Source organism: Ambystoma mexicanum, chromosome 10, assembly GCF_040938575.1.
Source record: "Ambystoma mexicanum isolate Mex_15411 chromosome 10, UKY_AmexF1_1, whole genome shotgun sequence".
Lineage (NCBI taxonomy): Eukaryota > Metazoa > Chordata > Amphibia > Caudata > Ambystomatidae > Ambystoma > Ambystoma mexicanum.
This window is the reverse complement of record NC_090932.1, coordinates 923,935,588-923,948,506: the sequence shown is the minus strand read 5'-3', so window position 1 is coordinate 923,948,506 and position 12,919 is coordinate 923,935,588. Positions and strand designations below refer to the sequence as shown.

General features: G+C 46.6%; 1 protein-coding gene across 2 annotated transcripts in view; it reads right to left on the bottom strand.

The window, feature by feature from the left end:
• GNB4 (G protein subunit beta 4) overlaps nt 1–3,728 on the bottom strand; it is a 1,465,460-nt gene extending 1,461,732 nt beyond the window's left edge. For both annotated transcript variants that reach the window (XM_069618681.1, XM_069618684.1), the window contains exon 1: nt 3,593–3,728. The gene's annotated coding sequence lies outside the window, so the exon portion shown is untranslated. The remainder of the gene's footprint in view (nt 1–3,592) is intronic.
• Between the last annotated feature and the right edge of the window lie 9,191 nt (nt 3,729–12,919).

The following is a 12,919-nucleotide window of genomic DNA, read 5'->3' as shown; positions in this document are numbered from 1 at the left end:
TTAGTGACATTGCTTTTGAAACCCGACAAAGATCCTTGTCAATGTGCCCCGTTTAGGTAATTATCCTTGATAAATACTGATAACAAGATCACTGCTAAATTACTCACGGATAGGCTTCTCCTGCATATGTCGGCTTTAATGCTCCCAGACCAGGCAGGGTTTATCCCAGGGAGATCTACCCAAAATAATTTACGACGATTATTCAACCTAATGCACAATGTAGATGGTGAGATCCCCATAGTAGTTGCGGCACTGGATGCCAAAAGGTCTTTGACTCTGTCGAATGGCAATTTTTATTGAAAGTCCTGCATCGCTCTGGTTTAGGATTAACGTACCTCCAATGGATTCAACTTTTGTATACAGCCCCCTATGCCAGCGTGCTAACTAACCAACTGGTGTCTGACTACATAACCCTGACGAGAGGCACCCGTCATGGATGCCCCCTGTCCCCTATATTATTCGCTCTGGCTATCAAACCCCTGGCCTGTAGCATAAGCGAGTACCATTAAATCTATTCACATGTCTCGATCATTTTGTCATACACAGATGATATGCTGTTGTATATTAAAGACCCCAGGCACAATCTTCGGAGGCTGGTACAGGAAATCCAGCGCTACTCAGGGTTACGAATAAATTGGAACTAAGTTGGAGGTGTTGCCCGTTGCGCCTGCAGTGTGTGCATAGGGTAATGGAGAGGGTTTCAGATGGTCCCCTAAATGCATAGATATTTGGGGGTGAGGGTGTCAACTTCTCTGGCCCTTCTCAACGCGGACATCTATGTGTCAAAACTGGAGCAATTAGAACGCACGGTGGTGGCGTGGGTCTGTCTCTCGCTGTTGCAGGCTGCAAGGATCTGCCTGGCTAAAATGGTGGTGGTTCCAAAGAAGCTATTTGTTTTTAATAATGTACCAGCGATCCCCCATCTCGATTTTCGAAAAGTGTCAAAAGTATGATGGTGAGGCTAGTGTGGGCCGGGAAACAGGCCAGCGTCTCCTTTGATACCCTGACTCTCCTGTTTGAAGGAGCGCTGGAATACCCTGATTTGTTTTCTTACTATCTGGCGGCACAAATGAAATACTCAGTCTGGTGGTGGCAACATCTCCTGAACTCCCACACATCTGACTGGAGAGGGCGACGACTTGGCCAGATGACTTGAAGGGGATGTTATAGAGGAGGAGAATAACAGTGACTAGGGGGGAAGTGCCGCCATTTCATGTCACGTGCTGAGCCTGGGAACAGGCCTTGTTGGGGCGGGGGATAAGAAAGTATTTTATTTATTTATTTATTCATTTCTATTTCACCGGTAATTCGGAAGTCTCAGGGCACAGATACATGGACACGTGAGACAAACAAGAATTAAACGAGACAAAAGCCAGTGCTTAGTACGTGTGTCTGAGTGGACCTATGTGGGAGTTTTATTTGAAGAGATGAGTCTTCAGCAGTTTGCGGAAGTGTAGGTAGTTAGCTTCTTTTCTTATGTTAATGGGCAGATTATTCCATAGACCTGCTGTGATAATCGGAAAGGATTTGCCCAGTCCTAGCTTGCGTTTGTGCGTAGCTACCGCGATCCTGTTTTGGTCCGCTGATCTTAATCTGCGGATGGGTGTATATGTGTGTATTTTAGATTTCAGGTACCATGGTGCTTTCCCGTGGATGCATCGGTGGGCTAGGGTAAGAGCCTTGACTTGAGTTCTATTTTCAACTCTGAGCCAGTGCAGCTCTTTCCTGGAGTTACTGATATGGTCGGATTTGGATTTGTACTTAATGATCCTGACCGCATTATCGTCATTGGGGAGGGCACTCTCTGATCCACAGTGGCAGTTGATTTGTATGTTATCCCGGAGTGTTTCCCTTAATGATAGATATCATTTAATACACTACAAGTTTTTACATCAGGTATACTATACCCCGGCCCACTTGCATAGGTATTACCCAGAGAGATCTACAAAATGTTTTAGATGTTAGGGGGACCCTGCAGACTTTATACATGTGACATGGGAGTGTGTACACATACTGCCCTTCTGGGAACAAATCCATGGGATCATGGGTACGATAATAACTGAGTGTCCCCCCTGCTTTCCCTGAAGGGTGGCTTTTAGCCTGGTTTGATGTGCCCTCTAGGGCTGATAATAAACTATAGGGAATGGCTTCAACGGGCTCACTGGTTGAAAGGGCCTGAAAGAAAAAGAGAGTGCCATATGTACATGAATGGCTGTCTTCCTAAACTACTGTGAAAGACGTGAAACCGCCTATGCCTCTAGATTACCCAGCCGGAGTTGGCCATTAGACTACTAGGCACCCCTACGTTCTTATATGTGCAGAGATACTACGACCTCCGACACTGAAGGAGAGTAACTGTTGGCCTACCCAGGGTGTGTCTGACCGTACTACACTGACAGAACATTTGGGGGGCGGGATAAACCCTAATGGTTGGATGGTAGGAACTGGGTTGGGGTTGGGGTAGGGGGAGCAAACTTCCTGTTCGCTTTATTTTGTGGCCTTGGGTGGGACCTGTGCCCATCTATGGTTGGGAGGTGGTGGAGAGGACAAGTGGTTGTTATGATTATGTTTACATTTGTTCTTTTGGATGTACCTTGCTTTTGGGGAGGGTTCGTAGTAGGGATGGGGGGAGTTGGTAGGGTGTTCGTTTGTTGTACTTCTTTATGCGTTTATGCACATAAAAATAATAAAGACAGTTAAAAAAAAAGTTGTTTGCCTACACCTTGGTTGTGTGCATACCCTCCACGCTTCATGTGGTTCTCTAATGTGGAAATGTCACACAGGGATGTTTATGATTCTGATGCAAAGTTGTAAAATGTGCCAAGCAATGCATTCATAACACATTAACCAACATAAAATGGAAGATGAAAAGGGTAAAACACCTAAAAATACAAAACCGAATTCCACCCTATTGTTTTACTCCTAGCTACTCGCCATGAAACTATCACACTACATCTGAAAATGTGCTGAAGCCTGCACCAATCAAAAAATACCCAGTTAAGAAATTGCCCTTCTGCTTGAAGCAGGAGCATAATTTTCATGGCATGTCTGTGCTTTTCTCTTCTTCCCTGCATCTGCGGTGGCCTGATGCCTGCCCACTAGTGATGCCGTCCAGCCAATGAGCTGGCTGCCTGTCACTGAGTACACTCGGTGAATCTTGCATTTTAAGACCAAAATACATACAGTATATCTATTTGCAGAGGCAGATCGCGGTTTACCGATGCATCAGTTGCAGCAATAATCGAACAGCGGCAAAACATCGACAATTCTGCAGTAATTCGGCAAGTGGTTGGGTTTCTGACCAACAAACAAATATATATATTTGGCATCCCGCCATTATCTCCCCCAGAAGCAAAGTCTGAAGTGAAATCCGAAAACAAAGCATGCAATGTCCATGCATAAGCACCGTTTGCAGCTGAGAGAGCAGTGACAATCGCCACCTCCCCTCTGTGCCTTTGCTGCTGCATAACAACAGCCCACTGGAAGATTCCACCGCTGTGATTTTTTTCCCTTGCTGAAGGCGAGGGAAATTAAGGAAACGGTTGAAGATAGGAGCTTTGCATTGTGAAATCAAATTAAAGCAGGCGCTTACCTAAAGACTGAAATGCCCGAACATGGATCGCATAAAAAAGATATTTTCTCCAGCTGCGTCTTTCTGCCAGTTCCTAATTTCTCCCTGCACTTCAGTGTGGCTGATGTGCCGAGAGGGGAGGTTTACATGGGATTTGTCAGCGACAAACACACCCACTGAGTGAAGCAGTATGGGAATTATAGTTCAAATATATCAGCAGATGTGTTTTCCGCTTGGAAAAGCCTAAGGAACACGATGACTCTGCGGCAAGCAGAGTTTCTGCTTATACTTTACACGTTGCATATTAATTATTATTGCCTGACTTCCATCTTCTCCATTACAATCAAAATGATGCACAAATCTGGAGTTGCTTTCTTTAAGTGGTGTTTTCATATTAGCAAGACGTCAGTTAATAAACTACTTCACACACCTCGTATATTTAAGGATCTGTTTTTAATATCTGCTGCTCTTGGCGATGGCACCCACAGCAGCATGTTCCATTATCCAGTAACAACCTGCTACAATTCATCAAGGATATACCACTCTGGATTTAACACAACCAGATCTCCACAGCACCACAATCTGCATGTACTTCACAACACCACCACAACAAAAGCAACCACATTTACGGTCAGTGAACAGTGTTTCTGAACTAAGCTGCATACTCTTGCACAACAGCATATGGCGGGCAACTTCCGAAAACCACATTTATGCTCAATCAATGAACAGTGTTTCCAAATTGAAGCTGCCAACAGCACATCACAGCTCTCTAGCTTTTTTCCTGCTCAACCCTACTAACCACCCACCATCCCTCCTTGTATTACAGATCAACCTGAGCGCCTGGAGACCACACAAGTGACATTGGTGTGCTGTATAAAAACCTTTAACATTAACATTTACCAGGCCTACCACAACTCACCTAAGGCCAAACGTGGAAAAGGGACCATGGGAAGTGTAGAATGAGAACACTGAAGCAAGTTGGTGGCATCACTGCAATGGATGTTTTCTCTGGGGCTACCTACGGTCTTCAGGAACATGGATCATCCAGTCGATCAACCAATACCTCTTGCCCACGTGTAACCATCCACCCAAAGATGTTTTGAACCTTATATTCGTTAGAACCTTGCAAGGTAAATGGGACTAGGAAAAATAAGCAACCAGATGGACTGCATGCAGGGCTTTAACAAGAAAACATGCAAGACTAGGTTCACCTTCCATATAATGGGGATGGAAATAGTCTAAGTGCAACTGAGTTAATACTATGGTCTACCTCATATGGCCCCAGATACCATGGAAGCCATTTGTGGGACCCTGGAATGTGCAAGTGTTGTGTGGACAACCACCAGGGCTTGTCCCCAATACAGTAAATTGGTGCCTGCTGTCTCCTCGCGTCGTAAAATAATGTGGTTCAAATGCAGATAGATGTTGTTTAATGGCTAGCTGCACTGGTCTGATGTAGAGTAAACAGTCATCGGCTACAGGTACCAGGGTAGCGGAAGTAATCCCAAAGTCAGTGATCAAGGGTGTTTCCCAAAGACCACGTGCTGAGGAATGACATACATTGTTAGAAGCAAATTTAACCAACCCGCTGAATTTTACCCAGGTGTCTTGATGTTGGAGACAGAGGAAGCGTAAATACTGTTCAGCATTCAGGTTTACCCGTTCACTTTGCCCATCAGTTTGTGAATAGTTTGCAGAAGAATAATGGGTATCAATTCGTAGCTGGGCTGACAAGGCCTTCCAAAACCTGGAAGTGTTTTGAGAGCCCTGGTCTGACAACATAATGCAAGTCAGGACAAATAATTGGAACACAGACTGAAAAAACAATTCCGCCAGCATTGGAGCTGACGGGTTTCTGTGAGATGAAATAAAGCATACCATTTCAGATAATCCATTACCATTCGGATGGAGTCCATGCACTCGGGCTCTGTGGTGAAATTCATGGACCACAAACACCACAGTTTGTTTCGCAATGGCATAATTTGAAGGAAACTCCTGCGTTTACCAGTCTTCCTCTTGCATTGAGCACAGACGAAACAACTCAGGATGTAATCAATGCCAACGTGTCAGATCAGGGCCAGAAACACTTAGTAGATCCATGGTTTCTGCTGCCCCGGGTATCCGTCCCTCTTAGCGCTCTCACACCAGTGCAAAGCTTCTTGTCGGGCATGGTCTGTGGGTAACGAAGGCCATTGTAAACGTTCTTCTGCATGATATTTAATCCAACTGCATGTCTCGTGGATCACAGATGTAGATGAAGTGCAAGCACAGATATGATGTCTCACAGATGGCACAAGAATCAGCGCAACTATCTTGGGCAGTTCAAGGGTTTTTAATGATTCTTTGCTGGGCCCTAGGACCATCCCTCTCTCCCAAATCTCATTATGACCCTCAGGCATCTTTACCCTCCAGGTTGGTGCTTACAGATGATTGAATCCCTACTGTCTGAAGCGGACTTATAGCACAATGGATTCCTGAATGTCAACTGACTAGACTCCTTCAGGTACTTCCTGTGTCCCTACTCTATCCAGTTCTTAGTGTTCTTGCAGACACCCAGTTATAGTTGCATGGTGTGGCCCTCGAGCTCACGGAATTGGGGCTGCTGTCACAAGGCTGAATAGCTCTAGCTTTTCTGCTCTCAGCTCAGATGGATTTTCCTCCACTCTTGTGACAGATGTTGTGGTGCCAATATTATGGTTTCTATTTCTGGGTATCGTACACCATTTAATAACTATGACAAGGCATTGGCCCAGGGCAATACATTATAACAAAATCGAACATTGAAAAGAACACATGCCATCTGGCCTGTCTTTCGGAACTACAATTAACAGAAGTCATAGCCTGTACGTTACAGTGATCTGTGTAAACTACCACCTCATGCTTGACCCTCAACAGGTGATGCTTCCATTCCCCGCAGTTAGTCGGCGAGAGTGTTATGTTTACTCATTTCAATACAAGAAGTGCGCAGCAGTAAATACGCAAGAGACAGACAGCATACATGCGATCTTCTTTTTTACTATCTTAAGACTGACTTACATTTAGGCGGTAACCACGCCTGCCTCCTGCGAGCATCTGTGCTCGCCATAGGCAGAGGACATAGTCCTTATTCAATTGTTCACCAGCATAGAGATGGCACACTACATCTCCCTCACAATGAGTTTCTCTCTTTACCCCATTTCTTCTATCCATCTTGTGGGTCTTCGTATTGTTCTTCTGGATCGGCTGTGTGTCACTGACACATGGTCATCCCTCTCACTGTCGCTGTTGTCTGTGTCCAAAACAACATCCATGAAGTCTGAACAGCTGTCCGAGCAGTCTTCGGAGGAGGCGCTCTCTTCGCTCTGCTGTATTCCTACCCCTTTGAAGAAAGAAGAGTTTCCGGTGATGGTGCCATTTGGACTTGCTGCGGTTACAATGGATCCTTTGACATGACTGACTGTCATGGGCTGCGGATTGAAAGCAGGCGTCACTTTCGATTCTGGTGGCTGGCATAACAGTACTTGGACTCCTATGTGCATTTATGGCTCCCTGGCCTTTCTCCTTGTATCAGCATATTCTTTCATTTTTTTCCTTGCTTTTTTTGTCCTTTTCTCTTGCCTTCCGCTCTGAGTCCACAGATACCACGCTAGTGGTCGAGTATGGGATGTTGGTCCTTGCAATTCTGCTGAACATAATTTCTCAGGGAACACACACATGGAACTATGAGTGGTATTCAGATAGACTCTGAGTAGAGTGCAGATTGCTTGCATGAACGATCCTCTTGTGATGGAGAATACTTGTAGAGTGTGTTTTAAGTTTGCCATGAAGCGCTCTACCGTGCCATTTGCCTGTTGCCATAGTAGGGTAATTTTCCGATGCTGGGAAAAACTAGTTGCTCAGCAAACATCCTGAACGTCTGTCCACTGAACGGTGGGCCATTATCAGATTTCACGACAGTTGGAATGCCGTAATATGAAATGGTTTTGTCTAATGCTGGAATGACAGCATGCACTGCAGGGGATCGTATTAAGTGCATCTCGGGGATCTTTGACATTTCATCCATGATTACCAGGACATGTTTGCAGTTGGGTAGGGGCCTGAACATGTCGACTGCTACTTCATTCCATACTTGAGGCAGCATGACTGTCATTTTGAGGGGTTCTGGTAACGTGCGGAAAGCAACTTTCAAGCATATTGTACAATTTACCAGGATCTGTTTGACTTTTGTTTCCATTTGGGGAAACCATACTTTTGTTCGCAGTTGTCATTTGGTGGACACGATTCCCCTATGTCCGGTCTGTGCCATGTTGATGATTCTGTCCAGTAACGTGTTTGGGATTACTATGCAGTCTTTCTTTAGCTCAAACCTTCTGGTAATAGTGATAAGGTGTTTCTCAGGAGATGGAATGTTCAAAGTTGTTTTTGTTCCGTCTCTGATAGAGCGCTCTCATTCCATTTTGAGTGACGAGATTTGCCAGAGGATACTCGCTCTTTGACTTTCGTAAGCACTGGGTCCTGAGCGACTTGGCCAGTGCGTTGCTGATGATGTAGTTGACACATTGCGAGATTGTGATTCCTCTTTCGCAGGACGAAGGTACCTCGATAAGAAATCCGCCGGGTTGTTCTCTTTCCCAAGGCGGTGTAGTATTTTGAAGGAATATTCTTGGAGGTGGAGTCTGCTTCTGGCAATGCGGGGAGGCATTTTTGTAGTTGAATTTCCGTATATAGTTGTGAGAGCCTGATGATCTGTGATAATGGTGAAGTTATGTCCATATAAGAATAAATGGTATTGCTCACATGCCCACACCACTGCTAGGCTCTCTTTTTCCGGCTGTGAGTATGCACATTCTGCTGAAGACAAACTGCGGCTGGCATAAGCCACAATGCGGCGTGATGCTGATGAGGGAGAACCAGGCTTGAATTGAGCAAGGATCGCTCCGAGTCCGACTGGACTTGCATCTACGGGTAATTCTGTTTCAAGGTTCAGGTCGTAATATGCCAGGCATGAGGCCGATGCGATCTGTCATTTGATTTCTTGAAAAGCGTCCTCGCAGTCATTCGACCACACAAAGGGCCTCATTACACGGAAGGCGGTAATGGTTAACGGCCACCGTTAATGGTAACGGTGACCGTTAACCATTACCGCCTTACTACGAGGTCCCTTAGCGGGTTGGTGCTTTAACGCCTGCTTTTTGCAGGCGTTAAAAACCAACCCGCTAAGGGACCTCGGAGCTAATTACGGCACCGCAAAATTGTGGTGCCGTAATTAGCGCCTTCCCCATTCCCATAGAGCCCTATGGGGCAGAAATGGGAATGGGGAAGGGCAATGGCGGAAGGGGGATTTACTGCCCCACCAACCTTGGAATGGGGCGGTAAATCCCCTTTCCGCCAAGGCGGTGCCGGTATTTTACCGGCATGAGCCATGGCGCTAATAGCGCCATGGCTCACCGCCTTCCGTGTAATGAGGCCCAAAGTCTTGTCCTTTTCCTGTGAGGTGTCTTAGTGGTGTGCTGACGGATGCAAAGTCCTGTATATGATATGATATTTTATTTATAGCGCGCCCATACACAAGTGTTTCAAGGTGCGACGAGGCAGGGCAGGGGAACAAGGGGGGACAGGACAACAATCTTACTAGGCCCTGTGACATTGAGATTGCACAAGTGCATGGGAGAGGAAAGGGGAAAAAGTGCAGAGGGAAGGGGAGGAGGAGCAAGTGCAGGACATCGGATCTGAACATAAGAAACAAGAAGTGCAGCCAGCAGGTGGCAGTGCAAGATTGAGTGCAGAACAGCAAGTGATGATAGTGCCGTTAGGGGGACTGTAGGGTTACAGATACAGCCCCACATGCAGGGTTGCCAGGAGGGAGTGCAGGTGTGCAACTGGGAGGGCAGGGACCTGGGAATGTGGTTCAGAGGGTAGGCAGGTAACCAGTGCAGTATCAGACAGGAGATCAGCAGGGAAGAGGAAGAGAGAAGGCAGAAGCAAAGAGGAAAGTTTTGAGCTGCTTCCGGAACCGGAGATTGTTCTGCTCAAGTTTCAGAGAGGCAGGGAGGCTGTTCCAGAGAGAGGAGCCTGCCGAAGAGAGAGATCTACCCTCAGCTCGTTGCTTGGAAAAGCGACTGACCCTCAAGGAGTTGGAGGAGGAGCAGGGAAGAGCTCAAGTAGGAAGATACTCCACGAGACAAAGCGGGAGATATTTTGGTCCCAGGCCCCAGAAGGCCTAGTTGACAATGCAAAGGGTCTTGAACTTGATCCTTGCAACCGCTGGTAGCCAATGGAGAGATTTCAGTGCTGGAGAGATACAATCCCTGGCCGAGAGGTGCCAGGTATTGGTTGAACAACCAGGGGGAAAGGTTAAACTCCTGGGGAACCCGCAGGTGGAGGGAGAGATAGAGGAGAGGAAGGACCCAAGTTGGACCTGGGAGAGGAAAGAAGTTAACCAGGTCAGAGCCTGATCAGTGATCCCCAGGTTATCATGGAGCCGTTTGAGCAGGATGGCATGGTTGACCGTGTCAAAGGCAGAGGAGAGATCAAGTAGGATGAGGACAGAGGGGAGATTAGAATCAAGGTTAGAGAGCAGGTCTTCACGGATATTCAGGAGAGCAGCTTGCGTACTTCTGTCTACTCTGAAGCCAGACTGATGGTCGTGGAGAGAGCCAACAGATTCAGTGTGAAGATTAAGCTGGGGGATGACCAGTTTTTCAGAATGAACTTTTGTTTTGTTGTTTTGGCGTATCAAGCCCTCTGAGGCAAGAGACTTGCATAAAAGAGACTTGAGCACAGTAGGCCCTGATATTGAGAAAAGGAAATGTAAGCTCACGCCGGAGTAGTCCAGAAGTGCGCTGTGCTTGAGAGCCCCGCCATGTCCTGTACTAAAGATGTGGGGAAGGGAGATCCCGACCATAACATCCTGACTTATCATTTTGTGAACACTTCTTTTTTTCTAGTGAACATTATCCCACACTATTTTGTAACATAGCGGCAAGGTTTGGCAATAGGTTTCTTAGTATAGGCCCCTGGGGGGTGGTGATGCTGGGAGATGTAATAAAGGAGGGTTTGCCTAGGGATTTTGAGGAACTGACAGGAGACAATGGAGTGCACCAGTGGCAGTACCTCGCGTATTCCTGCCTTCTGAGGAATCTTAGACGCAGATGGCTGGAGACTGAAACGCCCTTGCAATTGGACAAGACCATAGAGACATTCTATGATGTGTTGGAAGGTGAGCACGAAGTCTCGCAGATATGTGAGCTACTGATGTCCAAAGTGGGAAAGGAGTTAGGGAAGACAAAGCAGAATTGGGAGGCAGACTTACAGGAACCAATGTCAGAAGCAATGTGGATTAGAGCTATGGCGTACCACAAAAAGGTGTCTAGAAATGCATGGCTTCAACTGATTCAATTGTATGTGACCCACAGAGCATATCTAACTCCAAACAGAATAGCAAAGTTCAGCCAGGCAGCAACACAATCATGCCCGAAGTGAGAGAGATTGATGCAGATCTGGTCCATATGTTCTGGGCTTGCACAGAGATTGGTAGATTCTGGGAAGAGGTAGCCCAAGCATTAGCAAAGGCGGATATCACCCTGGATATTGGATCCCCCCTAGCTTGTCTGTTAGGGGGCTTCACCAGGCTCAAGAGGGCTAGACATGTGAGTAAGATTAAGGATCTGGCATATATACTCGCGAAACGCAGGATAGCGATGGGATGGAAAGCACAGACAAGGTCTGTAGTACAGGTATGGTGGAGGGACCTGTTGAAGTGGGCAAATACAGAACTGTGGTGTGGCAAGAAGCAGTAGGTCGGAACAAGGAGACTGGGGTGGACGCTTGGAGGCAGATGATTGTGGATTTGGCACTTCTGCACAGGGCACTAAAGACTCAGAGAATATTCCCATACAAGAGGGTACTGATGCCAGTGTTGTCGATGTGGTATGAAGGGGGGAGGTGGTGGAACCATTTGGTGCGACGTAGGCCGGTGTAGGGGGGCTTTGTGGGAGAAGAGGGGAGCAGATGGCCAGGAACTGAAATGCAATACAATGTATATGTTTATGCAAGTCTGTAAGCTGCTATGGTTATACAAAAAAGAAAAACTGTTTGAAAAAAATGTTTTGTTATCAGAATCCTCAGGTAACAAACTGGACAAAATAGTGGCATTAGATTCTGAAGGATCTTCCCTCCACTCCTTTAAAAGGTTAATTCAATATACTTGGGTTTAAGCAGTGGTCAGGTTGGGACATTTTGTAGTTACAGGGTCCTGTCTGTTCTAACACCTCATATGGGCCATGCTTCTTAGATATTAGTTTGTTCTCAGAAGTGGCGAACAATACTAATACCATTTGGTGTCATGATCACTGTCAGGGGCCACAAGCTGTGCCACAAGCAAGCCCCCACATTTACTCTGAGGGCCTCAAGACTTCTGCAAAAAGGCTCCTGGAGCCAGTCCTGGCGCATCTGGCACCAGGCTCATGTACTGTAAGGAGATACTTACCAGGCTTACTTTCAATTGACTACATGGGTCTTTAAATCCAACATGGAAGCAACCACACAGCCTAGTTCTTAAGAACCAAGACATGCGGTCTAGTGTTCTGGGTGTGGCAGGTCTGGAACTACTTTCCCTGGTACTACTTTACCTGGGCTATTTAAACCGCACCCTGACTGCAGAACACGCTTTGTGTTATTCTGCAACTAGCAGCGTGATGCTCACCGTGTCCAGCTCCTGGTCTTCAGCATCTTCCTGTAGCCCTGCAAGAACAAGAACCAGATTATTCTGTTCCACCTGAGAATACACCATCCAGCACTCAGCATCTCAACCGGGCTGCAATCTGTGGAAATCGAGAGAAGAAGAAACATCACTCACCTGTGAGTACTAGCTTAAGGACTTCTGGCGAACCGCTATCACAGCTGCTACTCGAACATTGCGACCTGCAACAACGAGAAAAGAAAACAATATTAGAACGCGCGCACTTCCAAAACATAGAATTCCGTCAGTCTCGCCTGAATTCTGTCACGCTACGCCTCGCTTCCATCCGAAGCACCACAGCAACACCCTGCAAAGGAAAAGGAGACATATTCAGTTTTGCTTTCAATATTTAACAACCGCACAGGGCTTAACTTACCTTAACGGATTCCGGGGGCCAGTTTTTTCATCGCGCTCTCATCCACCTGCAGCGCCACAGCGGCCTGTAAGGCGAAGAAGAAGAAAACACAGGTTAGCTTTAAAAGACAATAAAGGCACCGTGCATTGCGCTTTCTCTTACCTAAAAACGTGCCTCTCCATCTGGCACGCCAGCAGCAAGACCTTCGCACCAGAAAAGAAGGTGATAAAGACGAAGTCCCACCACAAACAGAACAAAGACTTACAATTAACAA